The 24,638-nt window shown below is 45.5% G+C and overlaps 1 protein-coding gene across 5 annotated transcripts in view; it reads left to right on the forward strand.

The window, feature by feature from the left end:
* The window catches only part of LOC146867161 (polyunsaturated fatty acid 5-lipoxygenase-like), a 1,030,548-nt gene that overhangs the window by 578,527 nt on the left and 427,383 nt on the right, over nt 1-24,638 (forward strand). The gene's annotated exons all lie outside the window — the stretch shown is intronic.

Below are 24,638 nucleotides of genomic sequence, written 5' to 3' on the forward strand. Positions count from 1 at the left end.
CCTGGCGCCGCACAGCCAAGTGATAAGGCCATAAGTAGATTTCTGTAGCAGTGAACTGAAATAAGCTGCTTTATGACAGATGTACCTTGAGAAGGAATTTTGAGCAGGACAGTGAATGTGATTAGGGAGCTTGTTCAAAACAAGGTTAGATTGGGACATAAAATAGGCCCGGGCACCAAGGTGACAGAGGCCACCATTCCTTAACGTCCTTGAGGTGGTGTAAGCAGAACCACTTGAATAATGTGATGATGGAGGACCCAATTATGCAGGGTTTAAATGATGTCATCAAAAAGGCAAATTGTGTGGCTAATGCAGCACATATTTCTCTGTTTTATCATTTTACCACACATTAATACTGCCTGCACAAACATTTCATTTTGCTATTACCAGTACAACTCCTGATTAGCACAATCAGCAATGAAAAAGTGACATGTTAACCTTCGCAAAGAATCTGCCACTGCCTGACATTAGAAGTGGTCGTGTTTTTGTAGAAATGTTGATTGGCTTGAGGCAGAAATGTTTCTAAGTGAAATATGTAGAACATGAAGTAGATAGTGTTTTTTTGGCACATGCAATACATCCCTTATTATGCAGAAACCTCGGTGTCTGCAGAGGTATTCGGACAAAATATCGAGTAAAAAATACCAAGATGCAGAAATATTGAGTTTTTAATATCCTGATTCACAAATATTGTGATGCAGGAATAGCAATGATAAAGAAATGTATTTTCTAATGTAGCTAATATCTTTATCAAAAATATCTATGTTGTTAATATTGTTTACAAAAATATCTATATTGTTATCGATGTTAAAGATATCTGTTAATATCATCTACAAAAAATCATTGTTAATATCGTTTTTAAATTATTTGTTTGTATTTTAGTATATGTTTTCATTGTATATGTTATAAATTGTTTGTATAATTATTGTTAATGGTTTTTTAAATATAGTTTGTAAATGTTTAGTAATTTTTCAATGTAATGTAATTTTTTATTGTACTTTTTAGTGTCGTAATGGGTTGTATAGGGATAGAGGACAGGAAGTAATTTCATTATAATTAGTTTGAATTATTATTAATTATGTAATTGATAACTATGTAATTTGTGTAATTAATTTATTTTTTAGGTAAAGTTTTAGGTTCGGGTTGTGGGGTCTGTAAGGGTATAGGGTGGTAAGCGAATTAATTATAATTCATTAATAATTACATTTTACATATTTATTTAATTGATAATTATGTACATTGCGTAATTTTTTTTTTTTAAGTTATGTTTTGGTTGTGGGATTTATAAAGGTACAGGGAGGGAAGTAAATTAATTATAATTAATTTATAATTAAATTATTATTATTATGTTAATTGATAATTGTTACAAATTGTAATATTTGTTATTTTTTATTTCTTATTTAAACTAAGACATTTAACTTTATATTTAGAATTTTATATTTTTGTGTATTTTAATAGAGTTGTTAAAATATTATTTATTTGAAATGAAGTACTCTCTCCGTACTGTATTAGTGGGAATAGTAACATTTTACCCCTCCTGAGTCCAACGCTTACCTTACTGTTGCATTGACTGGTGTGGGAATAGTGAATTTAACCCCTCATGAATTGAACACTTTCCCTACTGTTTCACTGACTGCAGTGGGAATAGTAAATGTTACCCTTCCTGAGTCCAACACTTTCCCTACTGTTGCACAGACTGGTGTGAGAATTGTAAATGTAACCCCTCCTGAATCCAACGCTTTCCCTATGGTATACACACTTGAGTGGGAATAGTACATTCAACCATTCCTGAGTCCAACACTTTCTCTACTGTTGCATACATTGGAGTAGGATTACAAAATGTTACCCTTCCTAGGTCCAACACTTTCCCTACTGTTGCACAGACTGGAGTGGGAATAGTAGATTCAACCCCTCCTGGGTCCTACACATTCCCTAATTGTGCCCACACTGGAGTGGGAATAGTACATTTTAACCCTCCTGAGTCCTTCGCTTTGTCTACTGTTGCACATAATGGAGTAGGAATAGTACATTGTCCCCCTCCTAAGTCCAACGCTTTCTCTACTTTTGCACACACTGGAGTGAGAATAGTAAATTTTACTCCTCCCGAGTCCTACACTTTCCCTACTGTTGCACACACTGGAATGGAAATATTAGATTTTACCCCTTCAGTGTCCAGTGCTTTCCCTACTGTTGCATATAGTGGAGTGGAAAGAATATATTTATTATTCTTGGAGATTAATAGTTTTTTTTAAAGATTTTATTGTGCATAAAGGGGTTACAAACACGGGCCTACAACCACCAGGGCCGGCCGCTAGTAGTCAAAGTGTTCCAGCATATCAGAAAACAATGGCTAGCCCACAGGGGCTCCGCACTATCGCAGTAAATCAGACTGCACATAAAGGAAATCCGAATACACACTTTTAGTATAAATAACAACAAAAAGGAAAAATACAAAAATACAACAAACAAGGCGCAACGACTGACGAAGGGCGGCGAACACCAGCCGGGGGAGTCAACACCCAACCACCCGAGGGCGGTCAATAAAAAAAGACCTGAGAGGGAGGGGGGGGGGGCAACGAGAGAACCAAATCTGTACTCCTAAGTACGAGATGCACAAGGAACCCTCAAGGATCAGGGGGACGAGGCAACCCCGGACGTATCTACCAAAGGGGGAGCACAGATAGACCCACGATACGCGTTCCACTGCCCCCAAATTTTACCCCAAGCCCCCGGCTTACCACGGGCCACATACACCGTTTTCTCCCTGAACATGCACCAGTCCATGTTTTCCTTCCAGACGGACACGGTGGGAGGCCGCTGGGAACCCCAAAGCTGCGCAATATCTCTCTTTGCAATCATGTTCCCCAAGGCCGCCCACCGAGCCTGAGCCGCATTGCAGTAATTGGGCTCCCATACATTCAGCACACAACGACGCACCTCCGGCAGCAGAGCGACCCCGGTGACTCGTCTCATAATATCATGCACCCGGCGCCAGTATTCCGCCACCTCACGGCATTCCCATAGGATATGGAGAAAAGTAGCACTGAGCCCGCAGCCACGCTTACAGAGTCCGTCGTCTGAAAACCCCATCGAGACCAGGCGGGGGCCCGTCACATATACACGATGGAGAATCTTAAGCTGGACCAGGCGGAGACGGGCCGGGATGGCCACCTCCTTAGGGGATGACAGTGCAGTCTGCCAGCCCTCATCGTCCAGCTCCACCCCATCTCCCGTCCATGCCTCCCGAAGACGCACCAAGAGGTCAGCCCGATTGTTTATCAGTTTTTTGTAAATCAGGGAAATAGTACTGTCGGGGACGTGACCGTCGAGTATGCGGTCCTCGAGAGGCGAAGAAGAAGGGACCGTGGTCCCCTCCCCAAAGACCGAAAGCAGGGCGTGCCGAACCTGTGCATAACGGAAGAACTCTCTGTCGCTAAGCTCATACTCGCGCTGAAGCGCCGCAAAGGATTTAACCGCACCCTTAACCCACAGGTCCCCCACTCTGCTGATGCCGATCGTATCCCAGCGCTCAAAGCCTTTCGTTGTCCAGAGGTTTCCCAAGCGGTCTGAGTCGAATAGAGGAGTGGCGCACGTTAAACGCTCACTCCAGCCCATCGCAACGTTAGCCGCCTTCCATACACGGACCGCAATCCTGGTAGGGCCCGTAAGGGCCCTACCAGCAGACCGCGAGTAAAGCGCTCTGTTATAGTTACCGCCGGGGAGCAGGAATTTATCCATCTCATATGCCGGGTTCGAACCAGGAGCGTACGTAGCATGATTAATGGCAGACAGCTGGGAGGCCCAATAGTACCGTCTAATATCAGGAAGCGCGATGCCCCCGTCATACCAGGAAAGAGTCAGCTTGGCCAACGCGATACGCGATCGCCCGTCCCAAACCAGTCTCCTCTGCAGACTCTCCACCTCCCTAAAGTAGGCCGCAGGAATGACATCGAAGAAGTTCTGGAGTGCATAAAGGAATCTGGGAAGGGACATCATTTTAAACAGCGCCGCGCGACCAAGCGGAGACAAGGGCAGCTTACACCACCGAGCCGTATCTGCCCTCAAACGCCGGAGTGGAGACAGGAGATTCTGCTCATAGCGGACCGCCGGATCCAACGAGACGTACACCCCCAGGTATTTAAAGCCGGACTGAGATATTTGGAGCGGAAGCCGAGGCGGCAAGAGAGGAAAACCACCAGAGATAGGATACACACAAGATTTGGACCAGTTGATTATCAGACCCGAGTTTTTCCCGAAGGAAGTAAGGACATCAAAGAGAACATTGAGCGACTTCCGCGGCGAGGTGAGATACAGGAGAATATCATCCGCGTACAATGAAACCCGATCCTCGAAGCCCGGGGCCCACCGGAGCCCCCTAATCGAGGGCTCCCAACGGAGCCAGGCAGCGAGCGGCTCCAGGGCGAGAGCAAAGAGCAGCGGGGACAACGGGCACCCCTGCCTAGTTCCCCTCCCGAGAGCGAAAGGCCGAGAAACCCGCCCATTGACAACCACCTGAGCCATTGGTCCAGCATAAAGGAGCTTCACCCAGCCAAGGAACCCCTCCCCAAACCCAAACTTCGCCAAGACGGCCCAAAGAAATGGCCATTCAATGGTATCAAAGGCCATCGTGGCGTCTAGGGAAACCAATATGGCCGGTTCAGCCAAGTACTCAGCCCTAGCAAGGACGCCGTGCAGACGCCGTAAGTTGAGAGCGGTATTACGATGTGGGATGAAGCCACATTGATCCGGATGTATCAAGTCACATATAACGCTCAGCAAGCGATTAGCGAGGACCTTAGCAAGAATTTTGGGTTCGGCATTCAGCAGGGAAATAGGCCTATAGGAGGCACAGCGGTCACGTGGCTTACCCTCCTTGGGAATCACTACTATAGTAGCCAGACGCTGGTCGTCAGGAAGGGAACCCCTCTCGAGCGATTCCTGAAACATATGACGGAGGAAAGGCGCGATTTTATCCGGGCGCAACTTATATAGTTCAATCGGCAGGCCGTTGGGGCCCATAGCTTTGCCCGAGCGGAGGGAGCGAATCGCAGTAGCTATCTCTTCGACAGACAAAGGGGCATCCATCAGCTCGCGGTCATCGACGGATAAGCCGGGCAGGGCAATATCCCGAAGCAGAAGACGAGAGTCGTCCTCATCTCTATCGGACACCGGGGAGTACACTGTACGGAGGTGGTCAGCAAAACACTCAACAATCTCACCAGGCTCAGTCACACACACTCCATCCGACACCCGAAGCTCCGGGACCACACGATTCACTCTCTCCTTCTTGTCCAACCAGGCAATCAGCTTACCCGCCTTGTCTCCAGCGTCATACAACCTGCCCTGCTGCTCCCTGTATATAGTCTTGGCAGCATCAGTGACGAGAGACTTATATTCAAACTGCTTCAGGCTGAGGGCATGCAGCCCATCCGGGGTGACACCCGCCTCCAAGGCTGCCTCCAGCCCCGATATTTCAGTCTCCAGCGTCACAACCGCCTCTCTCTTGACCCTTTTGGCCTCCACTATCTGGGACAGGGCATGCCCGCGGAGCACTGCTTTGAAAGCTTCCCAAAGGGACACCGAGGACAACACCGACCCCTCATTCTCAGAAAAATATTGATCAATCGACTTAATCAGGCTATCACGGATCTTGGGGTCTCGCAGGTACCAAGGGTTAATAGGAGCGATCCGCCCAGCGGACCGCGACCCGGTGTCAAAAAGCAACCACAGTGGGGAATGATCAGAAATACCCCTGGCCAGGTGTTTGACCTCTCGAATCCGAGCAGCCTGGGCCGCGGGCATAAGGAAATAGTCCAGTCTGGAGAGACTCCCATGGGCCCCAGAGTGAAAGGTGTACTGACACTGTGTCGGATGCATTAACCTCCAACAGTCCACCAGACCGAAGGTCTCCAGGAGCCCGCCCAGCCACGCCTGGTCAGCAGGGAGGGCCCTGGGCGGATGACGGTCCAGGTCACCCGAGACAACCGAATTAAAGTCCCCACCCATAAGCAAAAGACTGTCCGGAAGCCCAAGCAACATACGACCCAAGTCTGAGAAGGTGGAGTTCTGGAGGCCCGGGGGAGCATAGACTGAGATCAAGGAAAGGGACTGCCCCTCCCACCTCCCAGTCAGAGCCACATAGCGCCCTCTGTCGTCTGGGACCACCCTGGTGATCTCCAACGGAAGTGAAGCTCGCAAGAGAATGCCCACCCCTCTCGAACCAGTGGTGAAACCAGAGTGGGCCACAAGTCGATATCCCCCCCTGTTCATAGCCCGACAAACATTGCCAACCAGATGCGTCTCCTGTAAGAACACCACATCAGGAGTCAGACGACGCAGATATTGCAGCACAACACCCCGTTTGATACGGTCCCCCAATCCATTGACGTTCCAAGACATCAATCTCAACCCGTCCCCCCCCATCCCATCCAGTAGATCAAAGGCCCCCTAGCAAAGAGCTCAACACCCAAGGATGAACCATAGCCAATACTTCGCCTTGAAAACAAAAAACACAAATGCAAACAACCCCACCCACCCACCAACCCCCCCCCCAACTCCAACACCCCCCACCCTGCACCCCTGCGGTCCAAAAAACCACCCCAACTTGCAGTGTGCCTGTCGCCCTACAAACCCCATTCTACGAAAAGACCCCGGAGGAGGGAAGGGACCCGTCCCCGCCCGCTCCCCACACACAACATAGTGAAACAAAATGCACAAAAGAAGTAGAACCCAGCCGAACAGTACAACCTGGCTGAGTCCGGGACCATAAGTCACTCCAAAGGAGACCCACCACCCTCGGTACCGGCAGAGGGCCCAGTCCGGTCACCCCGGTCTGGCAGCGAATCCAGCCAGTCACTCACAGTCACAGGAGAGTCAAAAAAGGTAGTCCGATCTTCATGTTCCACTCGGAGCCTTGCAGGATAAAGCATAGAGTACTTGAGACCGAGGTCCCGGAGACGCCGCTTCACCCCCTGGAAGCCCATCCGCTGTTTCTGGACAAGTTGGGTGAAGTCCGGGAAAAAGTTAATGGACGAGTTCTCATGTCGGACCGGGCCATGAACCCGTGAGGCCTGCAGAATCGTGTCTCGGTCTCTGTAGTGGAAAAGTCTCGCAACGATAGGCCTCGGGGGGGGCACCCGGTCGCGGCCGGCCACCTGGGACTCGATGGGCCCGCTCCACAGCGAAAATCTTACTCAGGCCAGCGGGAGCAAGATGTTCGAGGATGAGCTCCTCGACCAGAAGATCAACCGGGCGGTTATCGGAGGTCTCCGGAACGCCTATGACGCGGATGTTATTGCGGCGGGCCCGTCCCTCGAAGTCTTCCAGCCGCCGGGCCATCAGATCGTTGGCCGACTTGAGATCGCCGAGAGTGGCCTTCAGGTCCGACACGTCCGTCCCAAGGGAGGACGTCCGCACATCCAGCGATTGAACCCTCTCGTTGGTCTTAGAGAGATCCGCCCGGATTAGGGTAATGTCAATGGCCACAGTGTCGATTTTACGGGCCAAGGCCTCGTACTGTGTAGCGATGGTCTCTCTGATGCCCGTAATGGCGCCCATGATGTCCTGCAGGGACAGATCCGGAGAAACGGACGGGCCACCACTGGCGTCATCCGGGGGGACATTGGCTGTCCCGGGGGATCCTTTACCCTGAGTGTAGCGGTCCATGTTGTTCGTCTGGACCGGTCCCCCACGTAGGGATGTCTTGGTCTTACGCCTCTCGGGGTCTCCCCTGCCTCCCATGAGAACCTCGATCGCCGAAGGGGACCACCGAGGAAGCGTCGAGGTGGCACAGACCAGGCAGACGTGTGTCGCACCACAGGCCGCAATATGGCGGAGCGAAGGGACCACCGTCAATGAGCACACTGGCAGCAGACTAAGCCACCGGCATCAAGCGAAGGCAAAATGGAAGCCCAGTCGCACCAGGCAAGTCCACAGTCCAGCCCCTCAAAGACCAAAAGTGAAACCGAAAGTGATGTGACGGCCACTGGCACCGCTCCGCTGCCGTTGTTGTTCAACTACGCCCCGGCTCCACAGATCACCCTCGCATCGGACACTGCCGTAGGGTGGGCCTCAAAAGTTCAAATCACCATAACTCCGGATTGCCAGGTCCGATTTGATTTCCGAAAGGAGTTTAGTGTTCAGCCAGCATTCGTCTCCCAGATTCCATCAACCGGGTCAGGATAGATTCAGGATAAATTCCGAGGAGCAGCGAGGGTCCGGGGAGCCCTGTGCTCACGCGACCATCTTGGATGCACGCTAGGCTCCTCCCCCATTAATAGTTTTTTTAGTGCTGTTTTCATATTTATTATTATGTGTTTATGTATTTAATTTTATATTTATGTATATATAAATTTATGTAATTTTTAACATATTTTTAGTAAAACTTTTTTTTATATATTAGTACTGTTTGATGGATAATTAAATTAGAAATATTTTACATATTGCTGTTTATTTGTTACATTTATTCATTATTTTTATATGTAAATGTAAAAACATACATATATATTTAGTTGTTATATTGAAATATTTTTTTAAAAAAGGAAAACTAAAATATTGATTATAATTAATATTTTTTAAATAGTTTTATATTATATGTTTATAAATATACACACACATTCATAGATTTCTGTGCTTGTTGAAATAAGTTTGTATTTATATATGTTAAAATATTACTTAAATATATTTAATTGATATTATATTAATGTTACATGTTACAATATGTCATATTTACTGTTTTTAATTATGTATATATTAGAAAACAATATTATTGTATATATTTTTTCGATATTAGTGTAAAACGATATTTTTTCAATAGCTTTGTACGTGCATACTTTTGATATGTATAGAAAAACGATATTTTTGACACAATATTTTTGTATCACAATATTTTTGATTTCAGTATTGTCAGTGAACCATCTGCAGAATCACATAATTTCATTGACCGTGGGGATATAGAATGATCTTTAATGTTAAGCAGTTGTGAGAGAGCGTTAATAGGCATCTCAAAAGAAGAGAGGAAGATATGAAAGAAATTATGTTTTTGACATGTAGAAAAGGCAAAAGTTTGATAGCCTTCAAAATGTGGTATGTATAAACCAAAAATTGATCAGATGGCAATAATTGCACCATCTGAAGTTTTTTGTAAGGGCAGCCATCCATATAAAGTATTATTATAATCAAGGCGAGAGAGTTATGGAAGACTCTTTTCCAAGTAAATATTTGACAGTTCTTTCCATACTGCTGTATTGAATTAAGCTCCTTAAAAGACAAATTGGCATATAAAAAATTAACTGTGGGTTTTTTACATCAGACGTGGCAATAGTCATGCCAGTAAGGAGAAGGAATTGGATTCCATGCTAAGCAGATCTATTTTTTCAGAGAATAGAGAGTATGACCTCCAAAGTGTTGGCATTCAACAGTAGGTTGTTTTGTCCTATTCACTCTTTAACAACCTGTTGACAGGCTTGTAGCTGATCAGTGCTTTAACAGTAAATATACATGGAGTCAGAGTTATTTATTGTGTAAAGAATGTACACTAAAAATTAGATACACAGTAGAAACCAGAAGGCTTTATTGCCATTTTAGTAATTACCCCCACCGAACACAGCTCTAACTTTACCCTACTGTGATCTCTACTCTACTGAGAAACCACACCTAAGTAGAGTAGAGACAGTAGAGACTTCTGGTTATTTTCTCTGTACCTTAAATATATTGTACACTTGTGTGTGGTGAGCACAGAACATTTAACTAACCAATTTACACTTTCCTATACTAGTACCAATGTAACACTACTGTAATGTGAGATTCAGTGTCTTCTGTGTACCTTTAGTGTATTGTACACTTTTGTGTGGCGATAACAGGACATTTGACCAACCGGTTTACACTTTCCTATACTGATGTATTGGGCTGGGAAATTAGAGAAATTTCGAATTTTGTATTTTTGTTCTGTTTTCTTTTTATGGAAAATGCTCCTATTTTCCTTAATCTTTTACTATAAAATATTTTTTCTATTAATAGTCATTCCTTCCTCATACTCCCAGTCAAATTTAAAATGTTGCACTGTCACTAATATGTTTAGTTTAGCAAATTTAGAGACATTTTAAAAATATGATTTATTTATACAATTATTCTTTAAAGGACAATGGCCCTGATTACGGTGCCAGTCGGACAAGCTTCTGACCGATATTGTTTAGTGATTGGAACCGCCCGCCATGTAGGGGGCAGTCCCGACCTCTCAATTACAATCCGACCGCAGTGTAGGTGGTCGGAAATGTGCCTTTTTACACTGAGGGGTGTGCTGTGGCCCAGAAAAGGGCCACAGCACAAGCCTCAAAGCAAAAAGGCATGTTTGGAAACATCACTGCACCCTGTGCCAGGTGCCATGCGGTGGCCCAGGGGGGACAGGAGCCCTGCTAGGGGCCCCCAAAGTCCCTTTCCGACAGCCTTTCTATGGTGGTTGGGCCACCATGGAAAGGCTGACAGAAAGGGAAATCTTAATCCCGACGGCAGTGCTTGTGTAGGCAACACCGCCATTAAGGGGTTACCTGTCCGACCGCCGCCCCTACGCGATCTCAGATCCTGTCGGAGGTGATATTCTTTTCCCCCTCCCGCAGCCCTCCAATCGCTGGCATTGTGATCCAGCAGTCGGAACGCAGCCCTGGATGTTGTACGGATAGGCCATCCAACGGCCGGTCGGTGGCGCTCCATACAACATTGGAATCAGGCTGTTTTTTTTCATGAAATTGTTGATGTCCCACACCTCTTGTGAAAACTGGGAAGTGCAGCATTTTATCAGACTGCGCCACCAGGGCTTTAATTCCGTCTCACAAATGTAAGGCCTTTGAGTGACTGCACAAACATCAAACCTGCCTTGAAAATTCATGGGGTGCGTCAGATCACTCACATATCAACTAGAGATTTAACTGGTTCTGTAAATCCAAAAAACAAATGCTGCTGCTTACTACTTAAAAAACGGATTACTGTATTCCTGAAGCATGCTAGGTTTTGGTTGTGGAAATCTAGCGTGTTTGTTAATGTGGCTGGTCTGGACCTTTCTTATATTCTGCTACATTTTAACAGGATACCTCCATGGATTTATACCCTCTACAGCCTAACACTAGTGCTAAAAGATGACTTTGTACTGTAACATTCTAACTTCATAAATTCTTAGTCCTCTAAAATCTAATAGTATAATTTAATTTCTCTTCTTTGAAATCCACTTTGTCGGGATCAGTTTCTGCATGTCACTTATTTGGTACTCCAGTGGTGGATGTATTCATAAGAAAGACAATTTCAGCTAATTTGTTATAGTCGGAGCCACATCTATTTGTTCTGCCTCTTGACACTAGAGGCGTTATTACGAGGTAGGCGGTCCAACCACTGAAGGACCGCATTTGCGACCGTTAGGAGACTGCTGCACCTTTGGCCTTCCGACCGCTGTTTTGCGAGTTTGCCAAGGGACCCGTGATGTGGCTGCCGCGGTGGTCAATGTATTGCTATATATATATCGAAGCCTTTGTGTACATTCCGACTGCATATGTGTTGAATGCACACACATGCATGATATATGTAGAAAAATACCACCTATCTATTGCCAGAGTCCAACCCATATATGGGCAGTCCCATTAATGGGTATATGGTACCAAAGCATTTACCTGTATTTTGCAGCAGAAGGGGTCGTATTCCTCGGAGTGAAGATGCTGCTATGCAGGGGAGACCTGGTGAAAGGGGTACACATCAAAAAATGCTGGGAAGAACTGTAAAGGGGTGAGTATGAACCCTAAATCCTTTGTCTCTGACGAACTTTAGGCGGCGAACCGACTGCCACAGTTGGCTTGTGGGGAAGCTAACTCGTAATACAGATGGCTTTGTTGCTCCTCTGTACCTGCCTATGGAGGCTTCCTTCCCTCGACCCTGGCAGTGTGCTGGTGGTGCTGGTGGTTCGGCAGCGGTCTTCACAAAGCCAATCTGCCCAACTCATAATATGGCGAACAGCTCACTGCCATCGGACCACCACCACCGGTCCACGGACCACCAAACTCGTGATAAGTTCTTCCTTTCTTCCCTTGCCCAAGACTGTGCCCAGTCATGTCATATCAGTCCCTTTTGCTGATGGCTTGGCCGTTTGGCTAAAGAGAAGAGGATTATCTACAGAGTCTTTCCCTTGGAATCCTAGAATACTTTAGCCGTATTAGGGAGTAAATTTGCTCCTAGAGCTCTAGTAAAATGTCCTCATCCTTCCTTTGATTGATTTGCAATTTTTATTTTTTTTTCAGATACCTTTATGTTTTTTGCATTTGCAATATAGTTATTGAAATATAGTACAGACATATAAAAGCGTTTCATTTCTCAAGTTTTATGTGTTATTATGAGACAGTATTTAGCAGTAAATTACTGAGAGCTAACCGGATGGTGCTAGTTCTTTTCCTTAGTCCTCGAATTTTATGGTGTCAGATTGTATGGCTGGTGTTTTTATTTTCTTTACCATGTCAAATTAATAAAAATGTGTTTATAAAAAAAAATTACTGAGAGGTAGAATGAGGTTATTAGCCTACCAGAGTGAGACACTGTTTGCCAGATCCACATCCGTTTTATTTTGGAAACCTGTTTGTAACCTTCGGAATTCTCTCTAATTGCAGCTAATTTTTACCTTTTTTGAGGGCACTCACATCCTTTATACATTAATTTCTCCATGGCCATAGATAAATCAATTCTCCTGCTCCAGATAGTCATAGTTATGGTACTACTACCATCCTACTTATATATAATACCTCTATGTGCCAATTGTGAATCCAGTAATATACAGGATCCCAGTAGTGCTATTTTTGGAGCCTTTTGGGCAAACATTTGCAAAACTCACAACAATTTTGTATATACCAAATGCTAGTATTTGTGGACAATCCAATAAGTTATGGAGGAATGCGCCAGGGTCTAACAGGCATCGCACACACAGCGGACAATTTAACACACCTATTACATAGAGTTTTGTCTTGTAATAGTAGACTCTGTGCAAAACTATATGTATTAATCTAAAAGAAGAATTGATAGCCATCTCACAGGCGTTCAACTAGCCTTATCCTAGTCATCATCTTCAAACTGGCTATATCAGTTACCCGTTTCTCCATGGGACCCAGTAAAGTGTCTGGCTGATTACTGTTTATGGTTCTATATATGTTTTGGAAACAGCCTTGGTTATCAGTTCTTCCATTAGGACTATAGATAGCATCTGATAGAGGTGGTGCATACGCTGGATCCACCATTGCACAATTTACTCTCCTGGCCTGATGGAATAGGTGCCAACAGACTAAAGCCATCAGATCACCTGCCGTATATGTCTGATGTCTTTTTTGTTTTTCTATCACTGCCAGGATAAACCTGGTGGTCACAGACAGAAAAAAAATATAATGTCCACCACACCTTGGGAGAAAGTTCCCAGTATGTGGGTGGCATTCGTTTTTCTGTTATTAAATAAACAAACTCCTGCTTTAGTGGTTTGTTTGTGAAAAACAAAAAAGTTTAGTGTGCAGCTCTTAGAAACATGACATCTGCACACCCAACCTTTTGTGCCTTCAGGTGGACCACTGTGATGGTGGTTTCTCTGAAAACACAGGGATTACCGCTGAGCTACTGGTGATCTCAGAATATAGCAGCAGTAGTCTGTTAATGTTCCAGCACCCTATCGGATAGCGGCTCACCTGCCAAAAGTGATTTTTTTTTTGGTAGGTGGGCCAAAATACGTGTTTTATAGACAATATAGCATCTTTAAACTTAATTTAAATTGTAAGCCAGTCCCTGATACCCTGAGTCACACACTTGATCTTATTCTGATCTCTGGCACTCCGTCCTGGGTCCCTCCCTCATGGTTTCCCCTCTCTTGACCCCACAGGGGTTCCAACGTTCGTATGTCCATGTCCAAAGTCCAGGGTCTCCCTTCACACATCTCAAGATAGATCCCCCTGTATTGTGCCCATTCTCTCCAAATGTTCCTTTGTTTCTGGGGGCAGCCGTAGACCATGTAAATGGGCTGCTCTAAGCTGAGAGAGCGTTCCAGCCCAAACCTCCACTCCTTCAGCGAGGTCGCTGCAGAATCGGTCCATGCCTTGGATTGTCCCGTTTAGCAACAACTAAATCTAGTGACAAAAAAAACACTTGTATCCATTCCCATCAATGACATCAGAAGTATGGAGAAAAGCAAGCTATTTATCTGGGGTTGCATCTCAAGACCCCCTCCAGGGTTGTCAGTACCCCTTCCAATAAGGGTACCAGAACTACGGAGCCCCGTTCAGTGTGAAGAAAGTTGCCTACAGGAGCTGAGAATCACAGACAGGTTTGTGAGTGTATTGACCCTATTTTCCACAGCCACACCCTCAGGAGATCAGCAAGGTGTAACTATTTTAATTGACTGGCGTGGATTTAATAAACTCTAGCAGCTTCCGGGATATATGCTTGGGCTTCCCTCCAGTTATTTTCATCAAGTGTGCCCAGGTCTAATACCCATGCCTCCTGCAATTAGACAAAGGAATCTGGAGTATTGACCAAAAGAGATTTGTATATGGGAACTTTGATGTTGCTTGAGATGTGTCAAAAAGATTTTGGATTCTACCGGGCTGTGCTCTGGAATGTCTTCTACTTTGGAGATGTAGGGGCAAATGTGTGTCTGATCTGTAGTTGGTGGTAGTGTTAGCGTAGTGAAGATCACATTTTTCCTGCAGATCAAGAAATAACTTTAATGTGGCATGGTGGACCAAATATCCCAATGTGATATACCAATGAGGTCCCAGTGCTTAAAGCCCGACAACGTTGCTTCTTCTTAGCCTAGTACCAGACCATAAGGGAGTCTCTCGGGTAAGGCGGTGAGACCAACCAAGGGACTTGAGTGTTTCACCTCAAACTCTAAACATCACTTGTGTCGCTGGTGGGAGGGATTGTGGGAATGGCGCTTCCATAAAATGGGTGTGGTAATTGCATTCTATTCAGTGCCCATCCTTCAAAAGTGTAGGCCGGGTCGGAAAACCCAGCTGTCATTTAAAATCGCAAGCTGTGAGGTCCTACAATAAGACTCAATGTCTGGAGTGGCTATGCCTCCTTCAAAGGTTGATTTAGACCATTTGGAAAATGCAATCCTAGGAGGACAGTAATTCCACAAGAAGCCACGCAGCAGTGCCTTGCAGCAGTTAAAAAAGGCCTTTGCAATGGTTAGAGTAGTTTTATAGTTGGTAAAGCAAGCGCAGGAGCATAACTATCTTAAACATGGCTGAACTACCTAGGTAGGACAACAAGAGTGAGGCCCAGTGTCAGAAGGTTTTTGTCATTCTGTCTAATTGTAGTTGTAGGTTCTGGTCTATAGCCCTGTGAGGATTCGTGGTCATGTATACTCCTAAGTAGCGAAACTTGTCCGAGATGATACACAAACTGGTCGCCCAAAGTGCACCGGGAGAGTGAATATGTACTAGAAACTTTGACTCTTTGCTTCGTTCACCTGAAGACTAGAAAAGACCCCAACATTTTGCACGGTCTGTAAACGGGTTGCCAAGGAAGGTATGGATGTCTGCAGTGTTTGGAGAAACCCTGTCTTCCAATCCCAGCGCCCATTCAAACCCTCAGACCTGTGCATGCACCTTCAACCAGTCTGTGAGCGGTTCTATGGTGAATACAAAGAGCAGGGATGGCAAGGTGCACTCGTTATGCATCCCCTCTTCATTCGGAAAGGGCTCAGAGATGGCCTCTCCTATGCGAACCATCGCAGACAACCACGTACAGAGCAGTTTCATATATTTGAGGAAACGGGGACTGAAGTTCATTTTGGCAGGTAGAGAAAACAACTTGTCCCATTCCACTGAGTTGAAGGCCTTGTGGAAATCGACCAGAAGCAGTGCCTGGTCTTTAGGTTGTCTGTACGCTAGGGCCAGTGTGTTGTGGACTCTCCGGATATTGTGCCTTGTAGCTCAGTGATGCATGAAACCTGACTGATTGGGGTGGATGAGGGATCCCACCAGCTTCAGCAGTCAAAGTGCTTGAGCTTTGCCCTAGATCTTCAACTCTGTGGTTAGGAGGGAGATGATAGGAAAGATCCGCAGTCGAATGCTGGTGGGTCCGACTAAAGTATAACCACAATATCTGCCAATGGCAGGTCTGGCGGAGGTATGCCACCCCTCCCCCAAAGCCTCCTGGAAGGAAATGAGAAACTGGGGCCCAAGGAGTGACAATGAGGCCTTAAAGAATGTCATGGAGAATGCATTCTGACCCAGGGTTTTACTGTATTGAAGCTGGTTCCATGCCTTGCCCAATTACCCCACTGAGATTTCAGATTTTAGGAAAATCCTCTCTTCAGCATCTAGTTTGTGAGTAGGAGGAATCTGTTATAAAGGAGATCAGATCCTTCGGTTGAGAATCACACAGTTTTACTTATATAATTGAGTATAGTAAGGCAAATCTATGGGCTATGGATAGCTCACCACAGACCGACTTATCGTCAATGTCCAAGATCTGAAAAAAGGGCTTTCTCGAGAGATGGGACACACTGAGCCATTGTAGTGTTTTTCTTTCTTTGTCCCCCTCATTGGTATGCTGCTCTGGGTGTGAGGCAGGCATTGCACATTTTGTTCAACATTTCTGCTGAAGGAGCGTTCAAGTATGGAGCAAATACCTAAGATAGAGCTTTACCGTGAGTCAAAGTAGTGTGATTCCATGTTACTGATGTGAGTCTCTAGGTCCATAAGATCCTGCTGGTATTATCCTTTTGACCCTTACAGTAATCAATAATTCCCTTATGAACTGTGGCATTAAGAGCCTTCCTCAGCATCCCCAGAGACTCAACCAAGTCCTCCTTCACCTTCAAGTAAGTATCTATGGTGGCAACCCTTTCTGTTTCCACGCAGTCTCATCTGTAATGTCATTTCAACCAGCAAATGATCCAAAATAACACAAGCAGGATCTGCACCCTTCCCACTATTGGGTGCTGTGGCTTAGGGAGCAAGAAATAGTCCAAGCATGAAAATGAGTTGTGTGCCCCGGAGAAGAAGGACAACTTTGGGTGACAAAGCTGCCAGGCATTTACAAGGTACATGGACCTTCAGAACCCTTCTAAATGTGCCAGACTACTCCCTTTCCTGCAGGGCAACGTGGAGCGGTCCATAGATGTGTCTTCTGCGCCATTGAGGTTGCCCTCCCACAACCCAGAGTCCAACTATGAGTTGCATCAGTACTTCCCCCAAATGTCTGAGGAAATCTGAGGACAGTGGAGGAAGTGCATACACACTAATGAGAGTGGTTAACCCTGAAGGGTGCCACCCACAGCTACATGCTGGGTTATTCTGTCATACCAAGTCCGGAACACTATGAAGACCACCTGTCTTTGATGAGAATGGCTACCCTCCTCGCACCCCTGGTAAACCTAGCATGGAAAATCTATGTGAAGTACACATGTGCCAAAAAGGAGCATTTGTTTACTAGCAGATGGTTTTCTTGAAGAGAGAGCATATCCAGTTCCAAGATAACCTGCCTGTTCACCTTTTTGAGAAGAGCATTGATCTTCCAAGTGATAAAATGCAGTTGCCTCTGACATAAAGATTCTGGGCAACTTTTTTCAATTAAACCCAGCCAAATGGGCAGTCCTCCTAAAAAGTAAATATCTTCTATGGCATCCTGACCTTTGTTATCCAAACAAGCGGCAACGCCTGCAGCTTCCTTAAACCATTAGAAATCTGGGAACTTTGAAAGTCTCAAATCTCAATTTGAATGCTCAAATTATAACTACACTCAGACACGCTTTTTTGACCTTAGGCAGCCTTGGCATTTCTTTCGATTTCTGTTGTTTTCACATTGCGTTCCCGCAGCCACTTCTTTTATATCAATCTTCCTTGGGCTCTGGTAGTCATATCTACGCCATCAACAGGTTTCAGGGGTTACAGGGTGCAGCAGCAAGATTGTTACTGAAAAACTTTGAAGACCAGATGGTATTTCCCCTAACTGGATCTTCTTCATTGGTTCCCAATTAAAAACATTCACATTAAATCTTTATCTTTTGTCCTCCGGACCCTGTACAGTCATAGCTAATCTTTTTCTGGAGCAGATTGGCGAAACACAGACCCTTTTCATCTTATTTTCTCTCAAACTAGCAATTCATTTCTACATTTGGGGCTTAAGAATCCAAGCTTCTCTACTCTGTATAACTTTCCCTCAGATCTGTGGTAATTCTGATAATTTCCTCCTTTTTATGGCTGTTAATACATGGCTGCTCATGCAACAGTATGTCTTTCACATGTTTTGACTCTCCCAAACGTGGTGCCATGATACCTCTTACTTGTGTATGTTGTAGTCTAAAAATCCTCAATAATAGTACATATCATAACAAAGACCCTGACTCAAATGACCAGAATTGTCTTTCTGCAGCGTGGGATGAACCACGTCTCCTAACAAGGACTCAACTTTGACCAAGACTGGAGGTTTTTCCAGATCTTACGAAAATGACTGTTGGGTAGGTGGGTTATGGGGAATAGGCCCGTCTAGTTATGCCCTGGGTGTTACAGAAAGATGCTGTGTTAGGACCATCACCCAGTTTGCAACTTGTCCTTGCCCAGACACCAAGAAGTAGTGAGCTGCTTGGCCTGACAGGCATTCAAAAAGAAAACGACCATCAGATACTGTATAAAGCATTGGTGGACTCACTACAAGATGGAGCTTGAGGACCCTGCAAAGTCAATGCTGGTCTTCGGACCCAAACACATTGATGGAGGGAGAAAACCAATCCTGCATCCAAGCAGGCCAACTGCAACAAAGCCCTGAAACCCTCTCTTCGAGATTGCTGACCAAGAGGATTAACTGTCTTCAGGGGTCCCAAGGCATATCCTTCAGATGTGGACTGCACAGGCAATAATACACCTTACATGCCATCCAAGGATCGACTGTCAGGCGTGTGACCTCAACATGAGTCTCAAGTCCAGGGCAAGCACTGCTCCTGAGGGAGGCAGGCTTTGTGGGAGCCAGCTTTCGAGCGAGCTCCAAAACTATCCCAAAGAGACCCCAACAGTCAGGTCTTGTCACTGTCCCTAAGCCCATTTGACATTGAGAGCCAGTTTTGACTACTGAGGGGGCTTGAGCCACAGGCCCAAGCTTTGGGATCAAGAAACACATTCACATCCTCGATCTATTGAGCGGAAATCATTGAAGTTGGTCCTTCAATTGGTGTCAAAGTATATTTTCATGCCAGCCTCAATGCCAACTGACACAACATCGGACATTGAGCTCCTGGAAACAGCATAATATAAGTCAAAGGAAAATTTGCATTCATCCTCAATCCAGAAAAGCTCTTAGCTTTTTCTCTACACACAAGTTAGACACAACGCCTCAAAAAAGAGAAAGCTAACATTTGAAGAGGCAATCTCTGAGGGACTGCACACTTTCCCAATAACAAAGAGACACCTAGAGAAAGATATCAGTTGTATTCCTGATTTTCCAATCACCCTGGCTTCTCCCTCCAACCACCACATTCACAACAGCTTTCACTCCTCCCCCCCATCTCCCTCCATACACACTGACTCAGAGCAGGTAATCTGTTTGACCCACAGGAGCCCAAATAAGATCCTGTAGCTCCACATGAGGCGGAAGACCTTTGGCAGGATTATAATATAGACACTCCTGAGGATGACAATATTAACCCTACCCAGTGAAGGCTTCACATCATGATGATACCACAGCCTACCATGCTGTGGAGTAGTTGACCTCCATATGGTGGAACTGTATGTAATTGAGGAGGAGAACGATTTCCTACTGGAGACCTTATCTAAACTGAGATCAGTGCAGTTCTTGGCCTTGCTGAAAAGCATGACCAATTACACAGTGGAAAACTTCAAGTAACTGGTCAAGGCCTGTACAGTTACACCTGGAAATGAAAAGAAATGTAAACTGGCATCTGATGACCAACTTTTTTATCAGGGGTCATGTCTCACCAGACTCTTTGGTAGCAAATGCTGTCCAAAGCAAGCATTTGCAATGCAATTTTTCTCGCATTTGGGAAAGTTAAAGCTATTGGCGTTGTACATGATGTTTTTTTCTTTTTTTGTTTGCAGGGAGTGGATGTATGTTGTTTGTAATGTGGAAATATGTGGTTTGAATTGGAATTGTTAGTTGTGAAATTGTGTGGAGTAGGGTATGGCCTGTCACTGTATAGTATGGTATTGTATGGCATGGTATGTTTGGGGTATTAAATGTATTCAATATTAAGTAGTTCACAAACAAATGGCAAATCTCGCCATATGGACTTTACGGCACCAGTCACACGTGGAGGACTGACAACATGAAAAGAGGAGTAAGCAAGTTTGAATGAGCTGCGGTCTGTTTATACAGCACATATTGTATTATGAATCACCTCTTGTCACTTGCATAGTAGGTGCTTTATTTATCCAACACAAGGACGCTCCTGGTATTTCTCTTGGAAAGATGTAAGGCTGAATCAGTAGAGGTCCAGAGGTGGTCCTACAGACAGAGTTTAACCAACTGAGCTACCACCCTAAGTTGATATCGCTATCAATGTCTGTTATATTCTGCTCTCATTGCGCACACCTCTTGTCCTACAGCTATGGCACTAGGCGGCCTCACCCTTGTGGCCACTGGATGGATTCTAACCTTGCCAGATATCGCTCTGGCGTAACAGCTGAAGCAGTGTCTTCAGCATTGTGCTGAATCCTGGGGGTGCAGAGTCGAGTCCTGGCCACATACTATCACCTCCATACCCAAACAAGACCAACAGGGGCGCAACCTCTAGAAAGGATGCTGCTGTGCTCTCACTACAGCCATTGCTTCTTGTTATATGGATAGATGAGTGGGCTAATGTACACACTGGCAAGACATGAATGTGACCTGAAGGACACTGCTGAGCTCCCAGTGCAGGCATTGCTGAAAATTACATGGGTAGCTAAGTGGGTTAAGTTGTACACTGCTGAAACACGAATGTGACATGAAACCCTCCTGCGCTCCCTCTGCAGGCATTACTGCTTGTTAGATAGATAGCTGAGTGGGTTAAGGTGCACACTGCTGAGATATGAATGCGACCTGAAAAACGTGCCGCACTTACAGTGCAGCATGCTATAAACACAATGGTCCCTCACAAGGACAATGGGAGAGATGAAATAAATATAGAAATGCAATTAGATCTATATTACACAGTTCAGACGGACAGGAATATATTTAATGTTACAGAATTTGGGACAAACAATGAAGTGGGAACACAATCTTGCGTCAAGCAAGATACAAAAAAACAGAAAGGCTCAGGCAAAACTTGATGCTTGAAAATACTTCATCAATTTGGCAAGCATAAATAAAGAGGACACCATTACACCTTTAAAATAATGATTATGATTGTGGTAGGGTGTCGAGGAGTCGATCCTATACATAGAATTGTGGGTACATCATCAGGATATTAGATACATGCCTGAATAATTGCCAACTACAAGAAGGATAAGGCCTACAGTGGGGTGGTGAACGGGAAACTGAACGAGCTGTCCAGCTCATTAACCTATATTCAAGCCGGCAACTGCGAGGAATTACGAGTACAATCACTCGATCCGGTGATTAGATAGTCAAGTGGGACGTTGGTAGTTCATGCATCTGCGTGTACCGCTAAGTGGTGTTGTGTTCATGCGGGAGCCAGCGCGTCTGCTTATTAGATAGCTCAGTGGGTTAACACACATACTGCCGAGACATGAGTGTGACCTAAAGGGTGCGGCTGTGCTTCCAATGCAGACACTACTGCTTGTTAGATAGATAGCTCAGTGGATTAAGGTGCACACTGTTGAGATGTCAATGTGACTTCAAGGACGCTGCCTCGCTCCCACTGCAGGCACTACTGATTGTTAAATAGATACACCCTTCAAAGACATGAGTGCAGCTTAAATAAAGGTTATTTTGGATATGCATTTGGTGACTTGTTTTTCTGAACTCAATTTGAGCATCACCGCCGTACCGTTTTTTAAATAGCATATTTTAAAAAAACAAGGAGATAAAGCGCAAAATGTAATGTCCAAAAACATACATGCCTTTCATAAGGCTCTACATTGGATACCAACACTCAACAAACAGACGCCCCATCCCAAGAGGCAATATGCCTTCTGTACACACATTCCCTATTACAAAACTCAGGAGCCACACCTCCCGTTTGAATACACAGCACACCAACCATGCCATCACTTTTCATTCATCACCCCATCCTCCCCGCTGCACTTCATCCCACAGAACCCCACCCACTTCCCCTGAGCTTCATAGTGCTCGCCAGACCATCTTACTTCCTGTTTACCATAAACCCGTCCCATCCCACACACATGGTGCGCCGTCAAACCCATGCCCTTGAGGGAATACCACAAATCCAAAACAACCATACCATGTGTAGCCACAAGAAGACCTGAACCAACCGCTGCACTCATAAACCCCACTGTAACTATAAAACTGTGTTCATAATCCATGTGTACCTCGCTGGGGCTAGTCCCATGTGCTACCCCTCGCCCACACCCAAATCACGGATACCGCTCCCCGCCTAAACTGTATACCCCAAATAGCTGCCCCCACCACCTAGGGGTTACCATTTTGGTTGCTTCGGCCCACGTGCGTCCCGTTGTCTCCTCTTGTCCTTCATGTTAGGTGTGCTTGAGTGGGTTAGGGGTGGGGAGAGGTGGGGGTCTCGTCATCCGCCACAGGGAAAGCTGGCGGGGCAGCGCAGGGCTCAACGGTTGCGGGAAGCAGGAGGAGGCAATGCAAAAGGAGGGAAGCAGAACGCACCAGACTGCGAACCACCGACGCGCGCTAGAGCACCACGGCTCAACGTTGGGGTCAGCAGTCGCCCCCACCGCTTGCTGTAAAGGATAGTACCGCACTCCCGCCTAGACGTGCCACCTCTTTCCGACCACCGCCGCTCCTACTTTCCAGCCGGGATTTTTTTTTTTAACAAAAACAAACCATGCTGGGTGAGGGGTATTGTAGTCCCGCACTCCTTGAATAGACTGCGCATGTAGGCGCTGTACCGCTAGGCGAGGCCTAAAAAGGACATCTGCACACGGAACGGGAGATGCACCAAGTCCTGATAAAAAAAGCCTCAATATTGATGCATCTGTAAAGTGTGTGGAAGTTGCAAAACAGTGGCACACAGCAAATTCGCTAGATCTCCTCTCCAAGTAGTACAGATGCTATTGGGAGGAGATGGAGCAACTCTTTAAACACCACCCAGAGGCTTGTCATAAACATGGCTGAGAAGTGGATAAAAATTAAAGAATGATTTCAAATGCTAATTTTTGTTGCACTTTGGATGCAGCGGATGCAGCTTTCAGAGAGATGACAACAAGTGTCATCCTCAGAAGACCTGCTTAGCTGTGCAAGTATGGTTTCCATCCTGAGGTCCCACAACACAGCTGTTGAAGACGATTAGTGATGTGCACCACAAGTTAACCATGAACAAAGTGGAGTGAGCAAAGCTGCCAAATTCATCGATTGGTGGGTGGGGGGTTCTTTTTTTAAAACCTAAAGGCGTATTTGTTCACTCTGTGTAAGGGACACCCTGAAGTAATTTGGTAGCTTTTCTCGTTCCACTTTGATTATGGATATTTTGATGGGAAGGTGAGTAAGCCTTCTCTCTTCTCACTCTCCCCTTTGTTATTCTGTCACCCCAGCATGATGAAGAAAATCATAAAGTACATAGACACTGCGAAGGCCATGGGGGCACTCCAAACTGAAACTGGTTTCCTGCGCCAGCAGACTAGAGGGGGCACGCAAGTTGGAACAGCACCACAGCATCTGAGCTTCCACCAAAAAGAGCCATTCAAGCAGGGACAAGGCCAGAAGAAGTTTAAGAGGAAACAGAAGAGACAAATGTTGAGATGGCCACTAAAAGATGGCATTTTACTCCAAGTAATGACATAACCACCATTCCCCACATAACACAACTCCTGTCAGAGGAATAATTAGGTTAATAATTCCATTCTGAGAGGAAATACCCTCAGATTCTGCCCATTATCTAGCCAGGACACTGCTCGGAGTTTTACATCACATTGCCAAATATCGCAAATTCAAGTTGCGTCATCAGTTGGGAACACCAGAAACTATTGCAAGACTTCTCTGCAAAGGTGCAAAAGAGCCTGTTCCTCTGCATCAAAGAGGTCAAGGAGTATACTCGTTATACGTTTTTATCCCAAAGAAGGCACCTGGCCCACCCTAACCCAAGATCAGTAAATCAATAAAGACTGTCAGAGCGCTTCAAGATGACCACCCTGCAGAAAGTCATCCCACTGCTTTGCACAAGAGATCACATGGCTACCCTTGATCTCAAGGCAACCTATTTCCACATCCCCCTTCACTCTGTGTATCATTGTTTCCTAAGGGTTGTGGACAACACTACCAGTTCAAAGTGCTGCTGTTTGGGTTCACAACAACCCCAGGGGTCATTACCAAATACCTAGCAATGGTTGCAGCTCATCTGTGCCACAGCACTGCTTATGTATTCCTGTATCTGGGTGATTGACTGATAAAAAACTGCAGTTACCAGCAGTGCCTAGTACACACTCAAACAACTGTGTTTCTGTTGCACAAGCTAAGGTTCATAGACAATACCAAACAGCCACATCTCTACCCACAACAGTCAGCCCTTTTTGGAACAGTAC

This window comes from Triturus cristatus, chromosome 1_2 (genome assembly GCF_964204655.1).
Source record: "Triturus cristatus chromosome 1_2, aTriCri1.1, whole genome shotgun sequence".
Lineage (NCBI taxonomy): Eukaryota > Metazoa > Chordata > Amphibia > Caudata > Salamandridae > Triturus > Triturus cristatus.